The sequence below is a fragment of the Theropithecus gelada genome, chromosome 2 (assembly GCF_003255815.1).
Source record: "Theropithecus gelada isolate Dixy chromosome 2, Tgel_1.0, whole genome shotgun sequence".
In the NCBI taxonomy this organism is placed as follows: Eukaryota; Metazoa; Chordata; class Mammalia; order Primates; family Cercopithecidae; genus Theropithecus; species Theropithecus gelada.
The window spans coordinates 150,238,791-150,266,461 of NC_037669.1; the positions used below are offsets into that span (position 1 = coordinate 150,238,791).

At 39.5% G+C, this 27,671-nt stretch overlaps 1 protein-coding gene and 1 pseudogene across 5 annotated transcripts in view; both read left to right on the top strand.

The window, feature by feature from the left end:
- TFDP2 (transcription factor Dp-2) overlaps positions 1–27,671 on the top strand; it is a 196,407-nt gene that overhangs the window by 97,688 nt on the left and 71,048 nt on the right. Inside the window, exon 1 of one of the 5 annotated variants that reach the window (XM_025377603.1) lies at positions 22,207–22,255. The exons of 3 other annotated variants lie outside the window; for them this stretch is intronic. The gene's annotated coding sequence lies outside the window, so the exon portion shown is untranslated. Of the gene's footprint in view, positions 1–22,206; positions 22,256–27,671 lie in introns of those variants that run through there. One more of the 5 variants, XM_025377606.1, reaches the window with a different exon arrangement.
- LOC112619551 lies at positions 7,599–8,263 on the top strand (annotated as a pseudogene).

Consider the following 27,671-nt stretch of genomic DNA (forward strand, 5'->3'; position numbering starts at 1 on the left):
GTCATATGGCAAGAGAGATGGGGAGAGGTGCCATACTGTTTTAAACAACCAGATCTCATGTGAATTACTCATTACCATAGAGATGACACCAAGCCATTCATGAGGGATCCTCCTCCATGACCCAAACACCCCCATCAGGTCCCACCTCCAACATTGAGGATTACATTTCAGCATGAGATTTGGAGCAGACAAACATCTAACCTGTATCACTTAATGTGCAATTTTTCAATTAGAAAAGATAGTTTGTGGTTCTTTGTATCCTATTTAAGAAATCTAAGCCAGGCAGGGTGACTTGAGCCTAGTAGTTCCAGCTCCTTGGGAGGCCGAAGTGGGAGAATCCCTTGAGCCCAGGAGTTAGAGACCAGCCTCGGCAACATAGTGAAACCCTGTCTCAGAAAGAAAAGAGGAAGGAAAAGAAATTTTTGCCTAAGCCAATAATACTAAGATTTTCTTGCACATTTTCCTATAAGTTTTTACGTTGCCATATTCCTTTATTTTCCTAGAACTTTCCTAGAAGTTTTCTAATTTTAGCTCTTAAATTTAAGTCTATGATAAGTTTGGTTTTTTGTGCTTTTCAAAGACAGTCTTGCTCTGTCACCTAGGCTGGAGTGCAGTAGCACAGTCACAGCTCACTGCAGCCTTGACCTCCTGGGCTCAAGCTATCCTCCCACCTCAGCCTCCCAGGTAGCTGGGACTACAGACATGTGCCACCACACCCAGCTAATTTTTAAATTTGTTATAGATATGGGGTTTCCTTATGTTGGCTAGGCTGGTCTCGAACTCTTGGGCTCAAGCAGTCCTCCCGCTTCAGCCTCCCAAAGTGCTGGGATTACAAGCGTGAGTCACTAAGTCCAGCCTTGTGATAAATTTTGAGTTAATTTTTGTATATGGAATAAGAGGAAAGGTTTATTTTTGTTTCATATGAATATCCAATCATTCCAGCAACAACTAGTGAAAAGATTATCCTTTCCCATAGAATTGCTTTGTACCTTTGTCAAATATCAATTGACTATATAATTGAGGATCTGTTTCTAGATTCTTTTCTGTTCCATTGAAGTATGTGTCTATCTTCATGCCAATACCGTACTGTCTTGGTAGCTCAGCGGTTCTCAGTGAAGGACAATTTTGCCTCTAGGGGACATTTGGCAATATCTGGAGACCTTTTTCTTTTCTTTTTTTTTTTTTTTTTTTTTTTGAGATGGAATCTCACTCTGTCTCCCAGGCTGAAGTACAGTGGTGCAACCTCTGCCTCCGAGGCTTAAGCAGTTCTGCCCCATCAGCCTCCCGAGTAGCTGGGATTACAGGTGCATGCCACCACGCCCAGCCAATTTTTGTATATTTAGTAGAGATGGGATTTCACCACATTGGCCAGGCTAGTCTCAAACTCCTGATCTCAAGTAGTCCACCCACCTTGGCCTCCCAAAGTGCTAGATTACAGGCCTGAGCCACCGCGCCAGGCCTGGAAACATTTTTGATTGTCACAACTTGGTGGGTAGGCAGGAAGTTTGCCCCTGGGTAGAGGTAGAGGCCAGGGATGGTGCTGAAGATTCTGCAGTGCACGGGAGAGTCTTCCAGAACAAAGAAATAGCTGGTCCAAAATGTCAGTAGCGCCAAGGTTGAGAAACTCTGCTATAGCTGTATACTAAGCCTTAAAACCGGATAGTATAATCTTTCAATTTTGTTATTTTACAAAGTTGTTTGAGCTATACTAGGTCCTTTACATTTTATATAAATTTTAGAATCAACCTTATACACTTCTACAAAAAATGTCTGCTGAGATTTGATTAGGATTACATTGATCTGTAGATAAATTTGGGAACAACTGACATACTAACAATTTTGAATCTTCTGATTGATTGATTGATTGATTGATTGATTGATTTTTGAGATGGAGTCTCGCTCTGTCGTCCATGCTGGAGTGCAGTGGTGTGATCTCGGCTCATTGCAACCTCTGCCTTCCAGATTCAAGCAAGTCTCCTGCCTCAACCTCCCAAGTAGCTGGGAGCATATATTTATTTTATTTTTATTTTTTTGAGACAGAGTCTCACTCTGTCGCCCAAGCTGGAGTGCAGTGGCGTGATCTCAGCTCACTGCAAGCTCCGCCTCCCAGGTTCACACCATTCTCCTTCCTCAGCCTCCCGAGCAGCTGGGATTACAGGCATGTGCTACCACACCCAGCTAATTTTTTGTGTTTTTAGTAGAGACAGGGTTTCACCATGTTATCCCAGATGGTCTCTATCTCCTGACCTGGTGATCCGCCTGCCTCGGCCTCCCAAAGTGCTGGGATTATAGGCGTGAGCCACTGTATCTGGCCACTAGGAGCATATAGAAAGGCTAAAAGAGACAGAGAAGAGAAAACAGGGAACTAAAAGCAGTTCAGTGTCACAGAAGGATAGGTGTCTGGGATAAGAGTAAAGATGAAAACAAGAACCATTATCATAAAGGACCTTTTTTTTTTTGAGATGGAGTCTTGCTCTATCACCCAGGCTGGAGTGCAGTGACTGGATCTTAGCTCACTGCAAGCTCTGCCTCCTGGGTTCAAGCGATTCTTCTGCCTCAACCTCCCAAGTAGCTGGAATTACAGACGCTTGCCACCATGCCCAGCTAATTTCTGTATTTTTAGTAGAGATGGGGTTTTACCATGTTGACCAGGCTTGAACTCCTGACCTCGGCCTGTGATCTGCCCGCCTCGGCCTTCCACAGTGCTAGGATTACAGGCGTGAACCACCACACCCAGCCTGAATCTTCTAATTTATAAACATGTTTTTTCTCTCCATTAATTTGTCTTCTATAGTTTCAGCAATATATTGCAGTTTTCATTGTGTAGCTCTTGTACATATTTTGTTAGATTTATCCCTAAATATTTAATATTTTTATGCTATTGTAAATAATGTTTAAAATTTTTAATATCTGATTTCGTTTTGTTGGTAGAAGATAGAAATACAGTTAGTTTTTGTATATTGACCTTGCTGCCTGTGACCTTGCCAAACTGTGACCTTGTCAAACTCTTCTAGTCCATTTTTATAGATTCTGTAGGATTTTCCATATAGGCCAATATTTTGTTTGTATACAAAAAAGTTTTACATATTCCTTTCTTATTTTATACCTTTCATTTCCTTTCTTGACTTATTACACTGGCTGAGCCCTCTAGTTCATTGTCAGAGTAGTAAAGGTGTACATCATTGTCCTGTTCCTGATTTTAGGGGAAAAGTATTCAATTTTTTTTACCATAAGTATGATTTTTAGCTATGGGTTTTCTATAGTTTGATTTTTAGCATTTTGAGTGAGTTCCCATCTATTCCTTGTCTGCTGAGAGTTTTTGTCATAAATGATTGTTGAATTTTGTTAAATGCCTTACCTGCATCTATTGAAGATGATAGTGTAGTTTTTCTTTTTTATTCTGATGATATGGGGAATTATATTGATCGATTTCCCAATGTTAAACCAACCTTCTATCATTCATGGGTTAAACTCCACTTAGGCATATGTTGTCCTTTTTATATATTCTAGAATTCAGTTAGCTAAAATTTCATTTAGAATTTTCGTGAGTGTTCATGAGGGATATTGGGCTGTAGTTTACTTATAATGGTTTTGTTTTGTTATTTTCTTTGTATGCCTTTTCTAAAGTACCTTTTAACCTTAGTCACCATCTTACTTTTGCTCACTATTTTCAGAGGATGAACACTTTTTATAAGAAGTCTGTGTTTTGAGTGCTATATGCCAGGAACTACAAGAAGCCCTTCATATTCATTATTTCATATAATCTTCAGAACCTTCTTGCAAGATAGGTGCTATTATCATACCCATTTTAGAGGTGGAAAAAATGGAGACTCGGAGCAGTTAATTAATTTCCCAAGTGATAGAGGCAATTCAAATTAAGTCTTTCAGGCTGGGCACAGTGGCTCATACCTGTAATCCCACCACTCTGGGAGGCTGAGGCAAGAGGATCACATGAGCCCAGGAGTTTGAGACCAGCCTGAGCAACGTAGTACAACCTTGCCTCTACAAAAAAAATTTAAAAGTTAGCCGGGCATGGTGCCATACTCCTGTAGTCCCAGCTACTGGGGAGGCTGAGGTGGGAGGGTTGCTTGAGCCTGGGAAGTCAAGGTTGTAGTGAGCTGTGATTGTGCCACTGTACTCCAGCCTGGGCAAAAGAGCGAGACCCTATAAAATAAAAAATCAAGTCTTTCAGATCAGAGGTTGAAAACTTCTCTGCACTTATATCTTTCTCTAGAAATATTTTATTAGTCTGAAATATTATTGACAAAACAAGGAGGAATTCAGAAAACTATACCTCTACTGATCTTTTTTTTTTTTTTAACTTTTTTTCTCTTTTTTTGATTTTTTTTTTCCTTAAGACAGGGTCTCGCTCTGTCATCCAGGCTCGAGTATAGTGGTACGACCTCGGCTCACTGCAATGTCAGTCTCCCAGACTCAAGCAATTCTCCTACTCAGCCTCCTGAGCAGCTGGGATTATGGGTACATGCCACCACGCCCAGCTAATTTTTGTATTTTTAGTAGAGACGAGGTTTCACCACATTGTCCAGGCTGGTCTTGAACTCCTGGGCTTAAGAAATCAGCTCACCTCATCCTCCCAAGGCGCTAGGATTACAGGTGTGAGCCACCACACCCAGCTAATCTCAGAGCACCTCTTTATGCTACTTGGTTTTAATATTCTCTGTGTGCTTATTTTTCAGTTTGAGAGTATCTAATAATTAGCATATTAGGGCCAGGAGCGGTGGCTCACGCCTGTAATCCCAACACTTTGGGAGGCTAAGGCAGGTAGATCATCTGAGGTCAGGAGCTCAATTTCAGCCTGGCCAACGTGGTGAAACCCCGTCCCTACTAAAATGCAAAAATTAGCTGGGCATGGTGACAGGCGCCTTTAATCCCAGCTACTCGGCGGGCTGAGGCTGGAGAATCACTTGAACCCGGGAGGTGGAGGTTGCAATGAGCCAAGATTGCGCCACTGCACTGGAGCCTGGGCAAGAACGAAACTCTGTCTCAAAAAAAAAAAAAAAAATAGCATGTTAGTTCACTAATTTGTAAGTTTTATCAAGCACACATTATTGTGGATTAACTTGAATGTTTCTAATTGGATATGTCAACCTAAAATGAAGAAATAGAGGCAAAACAAACATAAATGATAGTTTATTTGGGCAAAGCTTAAGGATTACAACCTGGGAACATAGATTCAAGTTGCCCTGAGTATACACTCCTATTAGCAGCAGTTACAAATGGAGTTTGAAAGGCAAAATAGGGGGACAGGGAGTAGACTGTACAAAGTTGTTAGGAATTCTCACTGGTTTACAGAAATAACATTAATTAGTGATTGACTATACATTGTTAACCTATAAGGTGTGGATTATAGTGTTATTATAATTAACACCTGCTGTGGATTATTAAGCTAATTTATGGCTACTTGTGGCAATAGTAAGCAGTTTCAACAGATGAATACATAGCTCAAAGGAGGGGAGTAGGCATGATTGTAATCTCATTTTAATGTCTATCTAGGCCTGATATTTAAAAGGACTTGCATTCCTCAGATAAAAGTTATTTTCTCAGTTGCAACAGTGCTTCAGTTTAAACTTCACGTCTATTGGAAGTCTTTCAACTTTATTAATCTGGATTAGAGGTTCCTTGAGAGAAATTGCCACTTTCTTTTTTAATATCCTGTATTTAACGTGCTCAATAGTATCAGTAGGCATATTTCTGTTTATGTAAGATTGTAGTGTGGCTTAAGGCAGAAGAGGGGCAAGAGCACACGAGAAGCTATCTCTTCCACTTACCTGCCTTTCCCAGGTTAAATGTGTGCTAGATTATTTTCAGACCTTTCGGGCTCAAAAAATCAACTGGGAAGCCCGAGTTTAGATGACAGCTAGCTGGTGGGACCCAACTTAATTTTCTCTATTATGCTTTGGTCAAATTTGGGAAAATACACAAAAAAGCAAAGCTACAAATAGAAACTGGGAATACAGATTAAAATGTGCCAGGCAACAGGAGGAATTTCGATGAGTAGAAATGAAGGTAGATCTCTGAGACAAAATAGCCGGGACAGGCAGGAAAAAGGTAGATTTCTACCCTTCTCTACTTCATACCTACAAATTTAAGGAAGTGGGATCTTTACCAACCAGAAACTTGGCAGCTTCCCACCAACCCCATGTTGCAACTGCTATCTGCAACAACCAGGGCTCTTTTTCTCCCTCCCATCTCTCTTATCATTACCTCTGTACTTCCCTTGGTGACCAGAGCGCTGTAAAGGCAGTGGCAGAAGTGGATTTGTTGGGGTACGTTTTCAGATGTGATGAAGTAGTGGTGAGAAGGGGCAAAGAGAAAATCCATGGGAGCAGTATGCCTTTTCTCAGGCCCTACTTTAGACAGACATACAGATTAAACTTTTTATTATGGAAAATTTCAAATATTTACAGGAGTAAAGAGAACAGTTTAATAAACCAATCACCAGCTTAAACAACTCTTAAAGTTAGGTCCTGTTTTTGACTAGGGAAGAACTATATTCTGTTTCAAAGTATGTAGGATTAGACTGCCAATCACATGCACATGGAACAAGACAACAGGGTCAGAAGATCTTCCTTAGTTTTTCAGCGCCATAGTGAATCTGGGATCCATACATTAGATATACAAATTGACTTCAAGTCATGACAAACTGAACTGTTGAGCAAAATTCTGTTACCTAAAGAGTATATAATTTTAATTTGATCATCAAAGGGATCTTTAATCCCCCAAATAGATGAGAGCCATAGTATTATATGACTGCTCAATACTAGATCTGGCATGTGTGGATAAAGTTTAAAGTCAGGCCAGGCATGGTGGCTCACACCTGTAATCCCAGCACTTTGGGAGAACCCAAGGTGGGTGGATCACTTGAGATCAGGATTTTGAGACCAGCCTAGCCAACATGGTGAAATCCCATCCCTACTAAAAAAAAAAAAAAAAAATTCAAAAAATTAGCCAGGCATGGTGGCATTCGCCTGTAGTCCCAGCCACTTGGGAGGCTGAGGCAGAAGAATCCTTTGAACCCAGGAGGTGGAGGTTGCAGTGATCTGAGATACTGCCACTGCACTCCAGCCTGGGCGACAAAGTGAGACTTGGTCTAAAAAAAAAAAAGAAAAAAAAAAAGTCAAATAATAACGAGGTGGACAGATACCACCTAGAATTTACTTTTTTCTTAGCAAACACCAAACCTGGATAGATTTCTCAACTTTCAGATAATTGGCAGAAATTTTTAAAGGCATCATGGGGTTTATTAAGAAATTCTTCAAAACACGACCAGGCGTGATGGCTCACACCTGTAATCCCAGCACTTTGGGAGGCTGAGGCGGGCAGATCATGAGGTCAAGAGATCGAGACCAGCCTGGCTAACATGGTGAAACCCTATCTCTACTAAAATTACAAAAATTAGCTGGGCATGGTGGTGCACGCCTGTAGTCCCAGCTACTTGGGAGGCTGAGGCAGGAGAATCACTTGAACCTGGGAGGCAGAGGTTGCAGTGAGCCGAGATTGCGCAACTACACTCCAGACTGGCCACAGAGCATGACTCTGTCTCAAAAAAAAAAAGCCCTTTTGCTGCTGTGGCCGCAGCCATGAGTATGCTCAGGCTTCAGAAGAGGCTGGCCTCTTCTGTCCTCCGCTGTGGCAGGGAGAAGGTCTGGTTGGACCCCAGTGAGACTAATGAAATCGCCAATGCCAACTCCCGTCAGCAGATCTGGAAGCTGATCAAAGATGGGCTGATCATCGCAAGCCTGTTGACAGTCCATTCCTGGGCTTAATGCCTGAAGAATACCTTGGCCCGCCGGAAGGCAGGCACATGCGCATAGTAAGTGGAAGGGTACAGCCAATGTACATTCAACGTACAAGCGCAGAATGCCAGAGAAGGTCGCATGGATTCTGCGCCGGCTGCTTAGAAGATACTGTGAGTCTAAGAAGATTGATCGCTGTATGTATCACAGCCTGTACCTGAAGGTGAAGGGAAATGTGTTCAAAAACAAGCGGATTCTCATGGAGCACATCCACAAGCTGAAAGCGGACAAGGCCCACAAGAACCTCCTGGCTGACCAGGCTGAGGCCCGCAGGTCTAAGGCCAAGGAACTAGGCAAGTGCCGTGAAGAGCGCTTGCAGGCCAAAAAGGAGGAGATCAAGACTTTGTCCAAGGAGGAAGAGACCAAGAAATAAAAGCTCCCCCTTTGTCTGTACATACTGGCCTCCGTGATTACATAGACCAGCCATTTAAATAAAACAAGCCTTTATCTGCTTGCAAAAATAAATTAGCTGAGCATGGTGGAAAGTGCTTGTAATCCCCGATACTTGGGAGGCTGAGGCAGGAGGATCCCTTCAACCCAGGAGGGGGAAGTTGCAGTGAGCCAGGATCGCACCACTGCACTCCAGCCTGGGCGATAGAGTGAGACTCAGTCTCAATAAATAAATAAATAAATAAATAAATAAATAAATAAATAACAAAAATAAGCATCGCCGGGCGTGGTGGCTCACGCCTGTAATCCCAGCACTTTGGGACACCATGGCGGTTGGATCACCGGAGGTCGGGAGTTCGAGACCAGCCTTAGCAACAAGGAGAAACCCCGTCTGTACTAAAAATACAAAAAAAATTAGCCAGGCACGTTGGCCCATGCTTGTAATCCCAGCTACCTGGGAGGCTGAGGCAGGAGAATTACTTGAACCCGGGAGGTGGAGGTTGCAGTGAGCGATCGAGCCATTGCACTCCAGCCTGGGCAACAAAAGCGAAACTCAGTCTAAAAAAATAAATAAGCATCTAGGCAAGAAGTAAAAAGAGACTGCTACAAAAAGCTATACATAAAATTCGCCACAGATTTTCTGCTGCACTAATAAATGGTAGGAAAAAAAAAAAAAAAAACACTGGTGAGGCGCAGTGACTCACGCCTGTAATCCCAGCACTTTGGGAGGCCGAGGCAGGCGGATCTCGAGGTCAAGAGATCGAGACCATCCTGACCAACATGGTGAAACCCTGTCTCTACTAAAAGTACAAAAATTACCTGGGTGTGGTGGTAAGTGCCAGAGGAGCTGGCAGTCCCAGCTTCTCAGGAGGCTGTGGCAGGAGAATCGCTTGAACCCGGGAGGTGGAGGTTGCAGTGAGCCAAGATCATGCCACTATACTCCAGCCCCCTGGCGACAGCGAGACTTCGTCTAAAAAAAACCACTATTTACAGTGTTATTAGGAAAAAGAAAATGTCTTACTAGCAAAAGACAAATAATAAGAGATAGTGTTGAGCAGTGAACATAACAGAGTAACAAATATAAGACCACTTTTTAATAATTAGAATAAAAATGAATACATTAACATGTAAGTTTAAAAGATAAACTCATGAATTGTCAAAAACCATATCTAAGACTCACATTACCTGATTTTTGAGGCCTACGATAAAGCTGCAATAATCAAGATAATGTGTTATTGGCAAAAGAATGGACACATATATCAGTAGAACAGAATAAACAGCCCAAAAATAGACTCACCCAAATATAGTCACCTGATCTCTGAAAAAGGAGCAAAGACAGTTTAATGGAGGAAAGGGTTTTTTCCAGCATATGATGCTGGAACAATCGAAGTCCATATGCAAAAAAATGAACCTAGGCATAGACCTTATACTTTCCACAAAAAATTAACTCAAAATGGATCATAGACCTAAATGTAAAATATAAAACTATTAAACTTCTGGAAGAAAAATAGAAGAAAATCTATGTAACCTTGGGTTTGGCAATGACTTTTTAGATACAACACCAAAAGCATGATTCATGAAAGAGAAAACTGATGTTGGTGTTCGTTAAAATTAAAACTTCTTGTATTAGTCCATTTTCATACTGCTATGAAGAAATACCTGACGCTGGATAATTTGTAAAGGAAAGAGGTTTAATGGACTTACAGTTCCACATGGCTGGGGAGGCCTCACAATCATGGCAGAAGGCAAAGGAAGAGCAAAGGCACGTCTTACATGATGGCAGGCAAGAGAGTGTGTGCAGAGGAACTGCCTTTTATAAAACCATCAGATCTTGTAAGACTTATTCACTATCATGGGAACAGCATGGGAAAAACCGGCCCTCATAATTCATTATCTCCCACCGGGTCCTTCCCGTGACACATGGGGATTAAGGGAACCACAGTTCAAGATGAGATTTTGGTGGGGCCACAGCCAAACAATATAACTTCTACTCTGAGAAAGAAAGATACTGTTAAGAGAATGAAAAGACAGGCCATGGGCTGGAAGAAAGTACTTTCAAGATACATTTCTGTTAAAGGACTTTGTGATGTTAGTCAATTGCAAAGTTTTGAAGCAGTGCACAAGTCAGCCCTCACTTACGACATCAGTTGCAAGTTCAGAGGTTTCCAGAACTACGTTTAGGATTGATAATTCACTAGGAGAACTGAAAGAACTCATTGCAAGCTGTTATACTCACAGTTACGGTTTATTACAGCTGAAGGAGACAGATTAAAATTTGTCAAAAGAAAAGGCACATAGGACGGAGTCCAGGAAAGTATCAAATACAGTTAGAAACCCCACAATACATTTTTAGTGGTTGCTTTAGAGTCTTGATTATCTTTTCTTTTTTTGTTTAAAGGTCTTGCTCTGTCATCCAGGCTGCGGTGTAGTGTTATGATCATGGCTCACTGTAGCCTCAAACTCGTGGGCTCAAGTGATTTTCCTCTTTTAGCCTCCCAAGTAGCTGAGGCTACAAGTGTGAGCTAACATACCCAGCTAATTTATTTTTTATTAAAAAAATTTTTAGCCGAGCATGGTGGCTCACACCTGTAATCCCAACATTTTGGGAGGCCAAGTTGGACGGATCACCTAAGGTCAGGAGTTCAAGACCAGCCTGACCAACATGGAGAAACCCTGTCTCTACTAAAAATGCAAAATTAGCCGGGCATGATGGTGGTGACTGCCTGTAATCCCAGCTACTCAGGAGGGTGAGGCAGAAGAATCTCTTGAACCTGGTATGCAGAGGTTGCGGTGAGCTGCGATTGTGCCATTGCACTCCAGCCTGGGCAACAAGAGCAAGACTCCGTCTCAAAAAAAAATTTTTTTTTGTAGAGATAGGGTTTTGCTGTGTTATTCAGGGTGGTCTCAAACTCCTGGCCTCAGGCAGTTCTTCTGCCTAAGCTTCCCAAAGTGCTAGGATTATAGGCATAAGCCACTGAGCCTACCATAGAATATTAGTATCTTTTGAAGTGATTAAAAAGAGAAAAGATTTTCTTCCAGTCTAATGATGAGAAAAATGAAAGAATAGTTATTTTAAAGCCCCTCACTGATACTTCCAACATCTAGGTCATAAATGAGTCTGGTTCTGTTGATAGCTTTATCTCTTGGTAAAGTGCATGCCTGTGTGTGTGTATGTGTGTTTTATTTTGTGTATGTCTTGTAATTTTCAGTTTAATGGCAAACATCATGTATACAAAAACAGTAGAGACTGAGGTAGATGGTATTTATGTCTGGATATAAGCATACCTCTCCCATCAGGCCAATTGCCTATGACATTGAGTCAACCTAGTCTGGAGTTGAGGTGGATTTGGATTTTGATGTTGGTATCATTATGTTCAGTGTACTTGGGCTGCTGTTACCTTGTACTTGGAGCCTGGGGTACCAGATAGTTTTTCTTCAGTGTTCCTGTTCCACTGTTGGCTTTCCTCAGTCCCATCATGCCTCTATCACAGAGGGGGAGTCTCTGTTCATATCCTTGCCCCTTCACTAGTGGTTGACTGATGCTGCTTGTTACGTAGTGCTAGGCTTATGGTGGTGTCATAGGTGGTTTTCTATTGTCCTGGGTCAGCCTTAGCTTTAGGCAGTCCCTGTTCATTTGAACCTCAGGGGTGGTATTTTAATCTGCCCTTTCCTGAGCAGTAGAAAACCTCTGCTTGGCATCAGAATCCTGGGCCAGTGAGGATTCTCTGCTTCTTGCCCAGAAACAAGATGTTTGCTCCTACCTCTTTCCCAGCAGCAGTAGGGTATGTGAGAGGTGGGAGGATTACTTGAACTCAGGAGGTCGAAGCTGCAGTGAGCCATGATAGTGCCACCACACTCCAGGCTGGGTGACAGAGCAAGACCCTGTCTCAAAACAACAACCACCCAAAAACCTGTCAGGGTCATCAGGAACAAAGCATAGCCAATAGCCAAGAAACTGTCACATAACAGAGAAGACTAAGGAAACCTGATGATTAAATGTAATACAAATAAAAAAATAAATATTGACACTATAAGAAAAAATAGGGCAGCAGAATGGGTAATTCACAGGAGAAGAAATGCAAATGGTTAATAAAAATATGAGTATGAATTCAACTTCACTAGTAATTAAACTGCAAATGTAAATGACAAAAGCTGATTTTTGCCAGTCACATTAGCAAAGGGTTGTTTTTGTTAATACTGGCATTTGGCAAGATTGTAGAGAATATGGGAACTCAGAATGATACAACCTCTCTGGAGGATAATTTGCACAGTACCATATCAAAAGGCTTAAAATTGTACAAATTATTTGACTTAGCCATGTCTCTGCTGTTGATTTATCCTAATAAAGTAAAGGAAGATCTGTGGGAAGATTTAGTCAAAGGGTGCCTATCATGGCATTGTTAATAATAATGAAAAATTGGAAGCAGCATGATAATTAACAGTATATTGTGATATTCTTGTATGGTGGTATTCTGTAGATATTAAAAGTTAAACAATTTGTTAAGTTCAAAAAATTTAACACGTACGGTTTGATCCTCTTTTTCGTTAAAAAAAAAAAATGTAGTATAGAAAGACTCAATACGTGTACACAGAACATTAATTGTAATTTTTGGATGATTGAATTCTAGATTATTTTTGTTTCTTCCTGTGTGCTTTTCTATATTTTGCAGTTTTTTCTGACATGAGCATGTGCAGTATTTTGGACATCATATAAAAAGCTATTTAAAAACAAAATCTTTTTCCTCTATCAGTTAGCAAAGATTCTTAAAATTATTACCTTTGTTGGCAAAGGTATGAGAAATTGGTATCTTTATTTTATATCCACTTCTTATTCTGTCTATTTATTATTATCTTCTTATCTACAGTATTTCTACTTATTCTTTTTTGTTTTTGAGACGGAGTCTCGCTCTGTCGCCCAGGCTGGAGTGCAGTGGTGCAAGCTTGGCTCACTGCAAGCTCTGCCTCCCGGGTTCACGCCATTCTCCTGTCTCAGCCTCCCAAGTAGCTGGGACTACGGGCGCCTGCCACTGCACTTGGCTAATTTTTTGTATTTTTAGTAGAGATGGGGTTTCACCGTGTTAGCCAGGATGGTCTCAATCTCCTGACCTCATGATCTGCCTGCCTCGGCCTCCCAGAGTGCTGGGATTACAGGCGTGAGCCACTGCACCTGGCCCTTTTACTTCTTCTTTGTGTCTACTTGTGTTGGGGACGAAAATCAGCAAAAGCACTCTTGGGAAGCAAATTGGTATTAAATATCAAACCCCTTAAGATAATTTATATTCTTTCACTCAGTAGAAAGGCTTTTGGGGGATTTGTCATTAGAAAAGAATCAGAGATGTGGGTGGAGACATGTTTATTACATGATGATGTATAACTGCAAAATATGAAGACTGTAAATATCCATTTAAAAGGGAAATAAAGCATGACACAACTGTATAGTGGAATATTATGCATTCATGATAATATTTACAGAATATTTATTGATGTCTGATAATCTTGCTCCTTAATCTTTTGCTCAGAATGGCATCCATGATTCTGTTTCTTTCCCCCATGTTTTTTACTGTAGTCCTAGATAAGAAAATAAGAACTGAATTCCCTCTTTTATTTTGTATAAACAACCACAACTAGTAAATTACTTTTCCCCCTGCAAAACCATTTCCTTATGTGTATTTGTCTTCCTCAGTTTCAGTTTATTTGCTTTACTTTAATTATGGATATTATGTGAACCTTTGCACAGTTCTGTTTTTCTGCCTGATCTTCTCCCTGCTTTTACCATGGCTGAGACCTCTTCACCTTCTAAGTTGCAACTTAAATAGTACTCAGAGAGGTCTTCTTGGACCACCTTATCTATAATAAAAGAGCATAAAATGTATTAATAATATCCCTTTCCATCTTTCTAATGCCCACTAGTTTTTTTCATTGCCATTAACACAGTTGATGATGTTTTTGTATTTATTTGCTTGTTTATAATGTGTTCTCCATTAGACTGTAACTTCCTGAGGCTAGGAATTATATCTTCACAAGTATATTTTTAGGTCCTCTCCTAATGTCTGGCACATGTAAACAGTCAGCAAATATGTGTAGATTGAATGAACAAACTAAATTTTGCAGTTTTGATGGTAGCTTATTGAGAATTTATCATGTAACTTAGTTAAAAGTTTTTATACAAAAGTTATTCTTAAAACACATATTTATTTTAGCTATATTGGTTTTGATATTTAATGTATTTTGTGTAGGAATATAGAGGAAGAAGTTAGGTTACACTCGAGGCCATAGAGAGTCTTATAATGAGTTGAAACTACCATTGGATGCTGAGGAGTGTGTAGAATTTGAAGAGACAAAAAAGAGGGGAAAAGACATTTTGAACAAGACTGCCCCATGAGTTTTTTAAGACAGGACAGCAGGAATATCTTTAGCATGTTTGGGAAAACATTACAGAGAATTGTAGGTGACTATTGGAGCTAGTTGCTGGTAATTATAAACGGAATGTTACTAGTTACAAAATTTCATCTAGGTGTAATCATAAAGAGGCTGGAAAGAAAGCCAAGGTAGTTGGAATATCTTTTGTATTCAGGGGAGTTCTTTTAACAGATGGGAAGCTACTGAAGGTATTTGATCAAGTGAAGGTCGCTTTTCATTTATTTATTTGTTTAATAGCTATTTATTGAGTGCATGCTGTCTACTACGTGGTCTTCTAGATGAGGAGGGTACAGAGATGGAATAGGAGGGCTGGAGAGCCAAAAACTGGCTGTGGAGGAACTCACAGACTACAGGAAGTGAGAGACATGCAAATTACAAAGGGCTGTGATAAATGTTATAATAAGTGCACATCATCAATACTGTGGGAACTCAAAATAGGACCAGGTCTATTCAGGTAATTGTGAATATCTTAACCAAGGAGGTGACATTTTCTATGGGTTTTGGAGGATAAGCACTAATTTACCAGGTGAAGAAAATTCTGACCTTAGCAGTAAGGTCATAGACCGTTCAGGGAATGGTAAATAAGTCATGCAGCTGGAATCATGGAAGATGAGCCTAGAAAAACAGTTATCCTAAAACAGTTATCCATTAAAGACCTTGTATTATCTATTTAATAAGGAACCATCAAAAGTTTTTATATAGAGGACTGAAGTGATCTTTATTTTTTTCCCATCCAGAATAGTTTATTTGGCACAAATGGGCTAGTATATGCCGTGGAGAACAATATTAGGCTTTAGTAAGCTTTTTGATTAAAATCTCATTGAATTCATATCTGTAATTAATACTAGTAGTAACCAAGTATATGGACTTTGAGAAGTCAAGAACTTGATTAGTATATTAGTCCATTTTCACACTGCTGATAAATACATTCCCTAGACCTGGCAATTTACAAAAGAAAGAGGTTTAATTGGACTTACAGTTCCATGTGGCTGAATGCTTCACAATTATGCAGGAAGGCAAGGGGTAACAAGTCATGTCTTATGTGTATGGCAGCAGGCAAAGAGAGGAGTGCTTGTGCAGGAAAACTCCCCCTTACAGTAACCAGCAGATCGCGTGAGACTTACTATCACAAGAACAGCACCGGAAAGACCTGCCCCCATGATTCAATTACCTCCCACCAGGTCCCTCCCACAAGACATGGGAATTCAAGATGAGATTTGAGTGGGGACACACCCAAACCATATCAATTAGAATCTCAGTGTTACCACTTGCTAGCATTTATGCAAGTTATTTGATGTTAGTAAGCCTCCATTTTCTCATCTCTCTCAGTGAGGCTTATGAGTGATTTGTGGGCTCTTTTGACCAAGGAAATGTAATGAGGTTGCTGTTAGATGGGGGAGAGAGTCAAATGAGACTCTTCATTAGACATACTATTGTCTCAGTGTACTCTGAGTACTGAGTGAAGATAGACTTTGAGACAGCCATAAAAAGATAGAAATTTAATCCATAAAGGCAATTAGTTCAAAGTAGGTTTTTGTATGGCATACTTAAAGATTTGGAGACAGGAACTAATGAAAGTTTTTAAACAGCAATCCATATGTTCCACTTTTCCCAGACAGCTTCTAATTATTTATAGTGTGCCCCTTTCACTCCTAATGGTGATTCAGTCAGTCACCTTCTGAAACAGCAGTACAGCAAAAGAGATGGCTGTGGTTGAGCCATCTAGAATACAAGTAATAAGAAAAAAATAAAGGAACCACTTCACAAGTGTCGGGGTGGAAACAGAGAAGGAATAGTCTTTATAAAAGCCAAGAGAAGGCTGGGCACGGTGGCTCATGCCTGTAATCCCAGCACTTTGGGAGGCCGAGGTGGGCTGATCACAAGGTCAGGGGATCGAGACCATCATGGTTAACACGGCGAAACCCCGTCACTAATAAAGGTACAAAAATTAGCCAGGCATGGTCGTGGGTGCCTGTAGTCCCAGCAGCTGCTCGCGAGGCTGATACAGGAGAATGGTGTGAACCTGGGAGGCGGAGCTTGCAGTGAGCCGAGATCACACCACTGCACTCCAGCCTGGGTGACAGAGCGAGACTCCGTCTCAAAAAAAAAAAAAAAAAAAAAAAAAAGCCAAGAGAAGACAGTTGTAATAGTATTAAGAAGATGGGATTTGTAAGATCAGCAAGGCCAGAATACAGCAAGCCTGTGGAGCGTTATTAGATTTTTCAAGGCAGAGCTCATTTAGAGCTACTTTAGACAACACAGTTCATTTGAGCAGCTGGATGGAAGCCAAATTGGGTTTTTGTTTTTTTGTTTTATTTTTTGAGGATAAGGACTATGCCTTGTTTGTTTTTGTATCTCTAGTGCCTAACACAGTGGTTATGTCAGAGGTACTTGGTGCATTTTTGAAGATTTAATAATTAATTAATAGTTGGTACAAAAGCTGAGATAGTGGCTATAGATACCACACTAAAAAATTTTGGTGGTTAAAGAGAGATGGGAAGTAGGATGTTTTTAGTTTGGTTAGCAGTTAGAAGGGAACAATCTCTGCAATTGAAATGTTAAGATGAACTCAGTGGAAAGAGAAATATTAAAGTTTCTGAAGAAGGAAGTAAGTTTGAAAGCTAAAGCCCTTGCTGCCTACAAAAGACCCTTTTGCAAAGTGGACCCTCCTGGTTCAGTTATCTCACCCTTTGGGATTCTGTGAGCCTGTTGAGCCAACTAATTCCTTTCACGTTAAACTAGTTTGAGTTCGATTTCCGTCCCTTATAACTAAACAAATACTTGAATTTGGATGAAGTATTCTGACTCTAATGCTCATGCTTTCTCCACTATACCATATTTCTTCTCTAAGGCTAAAGGTATTATCTCCAAAATTTTGTCCCTTCCTAACTTGTGAGGTCTTTAGTGAACTATTTCTGTCCTCTCTAGAATCTTTGCTTTCTTTCTCTCCTATAGGTCCCTCTCCACATAGCTTGTGTAGGCCTCCCTTATCTTTGTGAAGCCTTCAACTTGATTCTGTGGGCCCCACTAATCTGTGATAAAGCATGCATAGGGGTTTTGGTAGAAGATAAGGTTAACACAGGTAAATTGGGGCTGGGGCTATATTGAGAAAAAATTGGATTACTAATTTAAGTGGTTTGCCATTGATTTCTAGATCAGAGATGTTTAATAGAACTTTCTTCAGTGATGGAAATGTTCTGTATCTACAGTGTTCAATACGGTAGCTGTTAGCCACATGCAGCTCCATAGAGCACTTGACATGTGGCTAGCATGACTGAGAAATCAAATTTTAAATTTAATTTTATTTATCTATTTCTATAAGACAGAGTCTCACTCAGTCGCCCAGGCTGGAGTGCAGCGGTGTTATCTTGACTCACTGCAACCTCCACCTCCTGGGTTCAAGTGATTCTTCTGCCTCAACCTCCCAAGTAGCTGGGACTACAGGGGCTATGCCCAGCTAATTTTTAAAATTTTTGTAGAGGTGGGGTTTCACCATGTTGGCCAGGCCAGTCTTGAACTTCTGACCTCAGGTGATCTACCCACTTCAGCCTCCCAAAGTGCTGGGATTACAAGCATGAGCCACCGTGCCTGGCCGATTTTATTTAATTTTAATCACTTTAAATTTAAATGGCCACATGTGGCTAAGGCTACCATTTTGGATGGTATAGCTGTAGACATCAGAAGTTATATTTCTCATTTTGTTTTGTTTTTAAACTAGGAGAATGATATATGTTAGAAAAAAAAATTGGAAACAATGTGGGCATTTGGGTTGTGAGGATGAGGGAAGAAGAAAATCACTTTCTGTTCTTGATATTAATGCCTTTAACAAGGGTGAGGAACCTAGGAGGATGAGTGGGTTTTGGGAAGGTAGACAGGAAGTTCAATACTGCAGAGGCTGAGTTGAGATTATGGGATATATAAACAGAGATGTCCAATAGGCATCTAAATAAGAATTTACAGCAGAATAGAAAAAGCCAGGGCTGGGAGTATAAATTTCTGTAGTCATCTATGTAGAGGTGATAAAGCTATGGAAAATAGGTAACATCCTCCAGAGTGGGAGTGTAGATCTTGAAGAAAAGAGCACCAAGCACAGAACTCAGAAAAATGTGCATATTGAAAAAGTAGAGCTAAGCATGGTGGCTCACACCTGTAATCCCAGCACTGTGGAGGGAGGCAGGAGGATCACTTGAGCCCAGGAGTTCAGCCTGGGCAACATAGCGAAACCCTGTCTCTACAAAAAATACAAAAATTAGCCAGGCATGGTGGTGCACACCTGTGGTCCCAGCTACTTGGGAGGCTGAAGTGGGAGGGATCACCTGAGCCCAGGAGATTGAGGCTACAGTGAGCTGTACTCACACCACAGCACATCACCTCCAGCCTGGGTGACAGAACAAAACGCTCTCTCTCTGAAAAAAAAAAAAAAAAGAGAGAAAGAAAAGAAAAAGTGGAAAGAGGAAGAGCAGCAGGCAAACATGAAATATGAAATATTTACTATGCAATGTTTTTAAGAAATTGACACCTAACCGTGCAAGTGACAGCAGAAAGTTTTTACTTTAGGTGTAGTGCTTGTCAGGAAGATTCGATATTTTACTTGAAAATATAAATATAGATGTAACATAGCTAATTTCTACTACTTCATTATACAGATCTGATAGATAGTGTTTATTTGGCCAATGCCTGCTAGATATACCTATCATTACACTATCACAGTGTCATTTCTGCCTATAGAATCATACATGTGTCTGTTAAATGGGCTTAATATTTGGGCAGATTGCCAATAAATGTCGCAAACTCCAAATAAATCAGTTTATAAACCTAGGAGAATGTCTAGCTACCTTTGGTGTCTTCCAGATAATCAATAGTTGTAATTAATGATGCTTAAATGGATTTTCTATATAAGTTTAAGGAGAAATTGTTTGACACGACCTATATAATCTGTATTTTTATCATCTGAGTGAGAAGTCTTATTACGTTCCCCACACTGTGTCATACACTTGTAGAAGAACATAAAAGGTAGTGCTTATGCTACCTGCCGAGAAAGGCATCAGAACAGATTGAAGGGTGTAGTATGAGTAAATAATTTGAGACCGGAGAAAAGGCTCTAGAAAGGAAGGCAAGCATGGAGAGGGAAACTTGGAGGGATAGGTTGAAGTTCCGATCTGTGGAGTAGACAGTAGGTAATAGGTTGCCTAGCTCAGTGCCTGATACATAATAGGTATTTATTGAAGGAAGGAATGGGAAAAGGAGAATTCATCCTGCAAGAATAGTAGAATCCTACTTTGGTCCCACCTTATTTTATTTGTCACTTGACCTCAGTTATCACATCTTTCTGACCTTGGATTGCTGTTAGGTTTATTGTTAAAACATACACTAGATACTTTATATTTTAACTTGTAATTATTGTCTAGCTCTGGACGATGGGAGGGCAGGGGGATGCTCTTCTATTTGGAGATATGGGAAATATACTTGAGTACTTGAATGTTTAATTTCCTTTTGTTTTAAGACTATAACAGAGTAAATGTGACCATATCTAGCCCCCGAATATTCTGGTCTTGGGTGATGTAGGTGAGCACTTCCAGCTGATCTGACAAGTTAGAGGTGTACACTTATTTTCTCTGTAAGAAGCATCATCTGGTAAGATGATCAAGAATGGTGTAAAGCAGGATGGGGAGTTTAAAATTGTTTCCAAATGTGGAAATATAAAATGAATATAAACATGTAAGATTTTAATATACCAAACTGATCAGATTCTGTGTAATTTCCAAGTTTCTTTTTTCTTTCAAAACTCCTCTGAAATCTGACTGTCCACAAAAACTTAGTTTATAGAATTTTATCTAATTTATTTACTCAGATATTGCACTGACCTCACATCCTATAGTGAAAACAGATTTTATTATAAAATCTGGAAAGATAGAGGGCCATATAGGTTGTATTTTCAGTTTTGTTTATACTAACGTGTGTTTACAACCCAATTTAATTTACACCCTGTATTGTATTATTGTTGTCATATCTCTGTATGTGTGTAAGTATAATATGTGTTGGCAAAGGAAAATTTTGAGTCAGAAAAAGCTCTCTGATCTATTTGATTCAGTATATATTTGAGTATCTAACAGACGCTGTTTTAGACACTGGTGATACAACACTGAACAGAGCACCAAATACTTTGCAGCATCTCCTGGAGCTGTTGTCAAGACATACTTTCCAAGGGGAATATTTCAGAATAGGTGATAACTAATCAACGAAGGAAAAGTACCTTAGTCATCTAGGAGAGTTATACTTAGAGTGAACTGAAATAAACTAAGCTCACTAAAGACAGGGATTTTTTGTTTGGCTTTTGTCTGTTGCATTCACTACTGTATCTCCAGGGCCCAAAATAGTGCTCGGCTCATATAGTAAGTATTCAGCAAATATATGTTGTTGATTGAAGTGTTTGTTTTGAATTTGTGTAATCAAAGACATGTACCTTGGTAAATCATCTTTACATCTTGCTAGTTGAAAATTTTATCTCAGTTGCTTTGTTTTTAATGTTACCTTGCTTTTTGTTTCTACTTGTGCCATACATCAGGATGCTGGAAAAGCTTATTAATATTGACAGTCATATGGTTATCTGATATAGAAAAGAATAGATTTGGAAAGGAACTTAAGAGGTCATCTTTTGTTCAGCTTCCTGCCTAGGAAAACTAAGTAAGATGATTAGGTATGTATATTTAATTAGTCATTTAAAAAAAAAACAGGACAACATAATTGGGTTCCCTCTTGAGAAAATGGAGAAAGGTACTTAACCCTAGCTATAAAGGGACTAACCTGGAAATTTTAGAACTTCTGTGTGGGAAAGTGAAAAAAAAAAAAAAAAAAAAAAAGCACAACTAAGCTGCTCTTTGTTGATATCAGAAATGGGCCTGTCATTCATTTTGGCATTGAAGCATAGCCTCCTATCTCAGGGGGCAGGACTGGGACATTTTTTTTCCTCCCACAAGAGCTGGACAGTTATTACAAGTTCAGAAAGCCCCGACCAGTGTTTCAAGAGTTTCTCCTCCTTTTTCCCCCCTGAAACTCGTGGTGCTTTTGCTCTGCTTTCAAGATGCATTAAGTCTCCTGCTTTGTGACTGCTCAGGAGCCAGCAGATACTCTGATATGTATAATTCAAATTATGCAGGTTTCACGAGTAAGTTTAATCTTATTTTTTAAGTTAGTTAAAATGCAAGTGATATTTAGAAAAATGTTAACTTGTAGTTATTTCACCCCTTTTACTTTAAGCATTTTTATCACTTCTCAGCCTTTTGGCTAAAATCAAGTGTGTACTTTAAGCATTTTTAAAAAATAAAAATATCCTTTTAATTTAATAAGAAAGCAGGGTTCTACATAGAAAAGCCACTTCATCTAAGACCTGCACTTTCAATTTCTTTTGAGATGTCTTTGTTGTAGACAGTATTCATATGTCTTTTGAAAGCCAGTTAACTAAACAGTTTTCTTGAGCATCTTTTTAGTTTTACTGAGAAGTATTTTAAATTGAGCTTTTCTGAGCTCGATTGCTTACGTCTGACACAGTCTCAAGTTTCCACTGAATGGTAACAAAGACTGTAGAGTGTTGTTGGTACTGCAGTGAGAGGCATGCTTCCTTAGACCAGGTAAGAGGGATCAGTTTGTTTCTTACTGCTGGGTGAGTTTTTACAGCGCTTATTTTATATTCTTTAAAGAGCAGCAATATTAAATTGGTAAATAGCCAGGAGCACGCTGATTTCAAGACGTCCTTGCTTGTTGCAGACAGAAAAACTACAGGGTTATGTATGGGGGTTGGGGCAGGCCGGGGGGAGGGGAAGAGTTAGTTTATTACTCAGTTACTTATATAAATTAATTAAAATGTGAAAATAATTCTGGAGCTCAGTTTTCTTAATTCAGGAACTAAAGCAGCAGTTGAGGAAATCAGTAATTTTAAAGGTCCTTCATGACTATTACTTGTGAAAGCAATTCAAAGGATAGTTTTTACTTTCATTTTTTTCCCCCAGTAGTTAATAAAATAAGCTTTGCCTTTAAATAAACATTTTTTCCACTTATGAAAACTTTTAAATTGCCAACAGCAAAATATACTTCCCAAGGATCCTTGGAAATCAACCTGACACTTGAAAAATATTTCAGCTTTTATAGCTGTTTCATTCCTTTTTTTCCCTAGTACATTTTTCTTAAAAGTATTTGTGCTTTGAAAATGTCAGCTGTATTCTAATGAAGCTTAGGCATTGTTTGCTCATAAAGGGGCCGGTGCATTCCACTGCTTTATGGTTTATTATGAGGCACAGTGTGAGAGTGTGGGTGGCACCATTTGGTGTCTGCCTCTTGGGGTAGTGACTGCCATTATGTTAGCCTTGGACTGGCAAAGAAAATATAGCATACAAGATGCTATCTGAATCTAGATACAGAAGAAAATCTTACCCCTAAACAATTCTTAATGAGCCCGGAATATGTGACAACTTGATTGAATTGATCAGTTCAATTATACCCTTGAAGTTTGCGTTTTAGTTACAACATATATTCTGTTAGACGCATGTCTTATTTTTTGATGTATAATAGCATTTAGTCATTCTTTGAAGTTCAGTAAGGAAGTGAATGTTTCTAAACTATGATGTTTTTAATAGATACAGTAAAATTTTAAATAATGCATTTACTTAAAGTTTTAAGGAACTTAGTGTGGGTGGGGAGCAGGGGTGGGAGAGGGAGAGGGAGAGAGGAGGTCAGGCAGAGAGCCTTTCTTCTTTCAGTTAGGAAAGCCCTGGTGAAGAAAAAAAGCAACAGATGTTTCTTCTGTTACAATTGAGGTTGTTTCATTCAAAACTCAAAGTAGTTGGAATGGGTAGAGGAGGTCATAAATCTGACTTAATCAGTGAATAAATAAAATTTAGTCATTTAAAATTTATTATTTTATATTCAGGAATTGAAAGTCATAGAGTAACAAAATGAATAACATACCCTTTAAAGAGGCATTTTTAAAAAACTTTAAATATTGCCTGTATAATTAATGAAAATGTGAGAAAATTAATTTTAGTGAATTTCACTTAAGGAAAAATTCATAATTAAATCATTAGACTTTTTTTTTAAGCCTAAGCCATCTAAAATATAGAGGAAACACTTAGTTGCAAAAGTTTATCACTAGACAATAGGTACAAAATCTCAAAATGAAAATAAAATGTGAAACATCAGTTACATATGTTGATAGATCATTTCATCTTCTGTGAGAAGCATGAAGCTTATTCCTAAGACCTTTGAATAAGAAATATGGGAGTAATATTTTGGGTTTAATTGAAATGATATGTTGCAGTTTGCCTCAAAAAAGAAAGATAATAAGCTTGGATTGGTTGCTAATCGAAAGAGGAGAATGTTTATCTGCTGGAAACAGTAGGAATGAAGAGTGTGGAAGCATTGTGCGTATAATGAAAGCAGTCAAAATTTTGAAAAACAGTTTTTGAATTTTTGGAATTCATAATGAGGAAGGTGAAAACCTTTCCTTTTACAAGTAACACAAAGAAGTCCCATGCTGTTGTATAATGTGCATTTATACACATTACAACTTTATTCATTTCTTAAGTTTGCGCTTGAAAAATCAGTGCTGAACACCAGCTGTTCCACATATGAGGCACTTATTGAATATTTGCCATACCCTACACTGGAAAATTAATAATTTACAGTAGCCAATAAATTTTTTGAGCTATAGTTTAAAATTTGCATACGGATTAATTATTGTACAGTTTTCTAAATAATTGGCCTAAGGAGAGAGAAGACTGGAAAATATATCAACATTCAAAGAGATTATTAAAAATTCCTCTTGCTCTTAGCTAAGATCTGTGGACTTATCTGAAGGTTTTTTTTTTTTTTTTTTTTGAGACGGAGAGTGCAGTGGCGCCATCTCCGCTCACTGCAAGCTCCGCCTCCCGGGTTCACGCCATTCTCCTGCCTCAGCCTCCCGAGTAGCAGGGACTAAGGGACTACAGGCGTCCGCCATCTTGCCCGGCTAATTTTTTGTATTTTCAGTTGAGACGGGGTTTCATCATGTTAGCCAGGATGGTCTCCATCTCCTGACCTCGTGATCCGCCCACCTCGGCCTCCCAAAGTGCTGGGATTACAGGCGTGAGCTACCGCGCCCAGTCAGAAGATTTTCTTTTCTTCAAATAATGATAACCACATTTACAGATTTTTAAGTTTGTTCTTTTCTTTTTTTGAAACGGAGTTTTGCTCTTGTTGCCCAGGCTGGAGTGCAATGGTGCGATCTCGGCTCACTGCAACCTCTGCCTCCCGGGTTCAAGCGATTCTCCTTCCTCGGCCTCCCGAGTAGCTGGGATTACAGGCATGCACCACCACTCCCGGCCTTTGAAGTTTATTGAATCATTATTTCAATTAAGATTCAGATTCTAAAATTTCTCTGTGTACATTTCGCTTAAGGAATAGCAACATGTAGTGGTTGAGTTTTTTCTCTCTAAAATAAGTAAAACAATTTACATGGACTTTAAAATGGATTTACAAACTATAGATTTGCCTAAATAACTTTTTTTTTACAATTCTGATCAAAGAATAGAAATTTTGATGAAATAGACAGCCTTAAAAAAAAGTTAGTCACTCCACATGTTAATACGTAACTGTGATAGCATTATAGATTGTGATTATAAAAAATGTGTGTCACTTACAATTATAAATGTAGACATGACAATAATTTACTTAACAAGGAAAACAATATCAACAGCAGCAACAAGGAAATAGTTTGGACTCCTAGCCCTTCAAATTGAGAAATGAAGAACAAAATCAATTGAATGATTTTAAGATGAATTCCCACTGCCTCTGTATGTGTAAATTATCTTAGAATTATTGAATGTGTGTTCAAATTATGGTTGAAGAGCACATTCGTTTTAGCATATATAGAGTATAGAACATAGAGAGTATAATTTTCTATTGTATTGTAGACTTATACTCTATATATGAGAAACCAAATCATTCAAGTTTGTTACCTGGAAATTGGTGGGGAGTGTCTGAAGGAAAAAACAAACAAACAAAAACTTTTCTAATTCATCTGCCATCTAGAGGTAATTCCTTATTTGTCTTTAATAAAGACTTCCACTCATAATCAATTTAAAGTTAAGTCTTTTTTTTTTTTTTTTAAGACAGAGTCTCGCTGTTGTCACCAGGGCTGGAGTGCAGTGGTGCAATCTCAGCTCGCTGCAACCTCTGCTTCCCGGGTTCGAGCAATTCTCCTGCCTCAGCCTCCAGAGTAACTGAGATTACAGGGCCCGCCACCATGCCTGGCTAATTTTTGTATTTTTAGTAGAGACTTGGTTTCACCGTGTTGGCCAGGCTGGTCTTGAACTCCTGACATCAGGTGATCCGCCTGCATGTGCCTCCCAAAGTGCTGGGATTACAGGCATGAGCAATCGCACCCGGCCTTAAATTAAATCTTTAAAATATATACTGAAAGACTTCAGCAGTGAAGTACCTGTGGTTCTTGCTTTTTGTATGAACTCTTTAGCACAAAACTGAGGTCTTAGAGGAACCTGAGCCTTACCTGTTTATTGTAACCCGATTCAGAATACCCAGAGAATCAATGATTTAGCCTTTTTTTTCTGCCTTACACATACATATGCAACTAGAAGTAACAGCCACTTTGAAATTTCTCATCTCTGGAGTGGAGTAAGAGGGGAGATGTGCCTGATGCCTATATTTCTCTGAAGAGAAAACGTTTTACATTGTTCAGGAGCAGGTAGAACAGTATGAGTACGGTGCTTTGAGTGTATTATGAATTAACTACGTTTTGTGAACTGATCCAGGAACCTGTCGTGTAATTATATTGTTTCTTTCTACCAAGTTTCAAGAAACCAATTTTCAAATGAATGTTTACATGATAACTCTAAAGCTGGAGGCTATTAACCAGGGACTTTGGTTTTCCACTTTGCTCACTGGTGGTGAAAATTTGGCAACTCTTGGCAATTTCTCTGACAGAAAAATGAACAGACCACTAAGTGAGCATTTTCTATGTGCCAGGTAGACACAGTAGAACTTATTTAGATCACTTTAACTCAGGAGTTCAAGACCAGCCTGGGCACATGACAAAATCCTGTCTCTACAAAAAATACAAAAATTAACTGGGCATGGTGGCACACACCTGTGGTCCCAGCTACTCGGGAGGATGAGATGGGAGGAAACCTTGAGCCCAGGTCAAGGCTGCAGTGAGTGGAGATCATGCCACTGCACTCCAGCCTAGGCAACAGAGTGAGACCTTGTCTCAAAAAAAATTTAAAAATCTTTAATGGATAAATTTTTAATACAAAGAGATTTTGTTGTCATTGATGTCTAACTTTTAAGATTTCTTAGGCCGGGCGCGGTGGCTCAAGCCTGTAATCCCAGCACTTTGGGAGGCCGAGACAGGCGGATCACGAGGTCAGGAGATCGAGACCATCCTGGCTAATACGGTGAAACCCCGTCTCTACTAAAAATACAAAAAACTAGCCGGGCGAGGTGGCAGGCGCCTGTAGTCCCAGCTACTCTGGAGGCTGAGGCAGGAGAATGGCGTGAATCCGGGAGGCGGAGCTTGCAGTGAGCCGAGATCACTGCGCTCCAGCCTGGGCGACAGAGCCAAAAAAAAAAAAAAAAAGATTTCTTGCATTTCATAATGTGATTTAAATGTAACTTCAGTAATAGCCCTGAAGTAGAATATATTGTTGAAATTATAATATCAATAAGTTACTGCAGTTTTGAATGAGCTACTTAGTGCATGGTATTATAAAACAACGATCCCCTTTTTTATTTGCTAAGGAGAAGAACTGCTTTGGAACTCTTAATTCATGGGTGGTGCTTGGGCCCTTTGAATTTGTATCCTAAAGTTTTACATTTATTTTAAGAAACCCCCAGCCGGGCGTGGTGGTTCACGCCTGTAATCCCAGCACTTTGGGAGGCTGAGGCAGGTGGATCACTTGAGGTCAGGAGTTTGAGACCAGCCTGAACAACATGGCGAAACCTCATCTCTACCAAAAATACAAAAAAAAAAAAAAAAAAAAAAAAAACCAAAGGGGG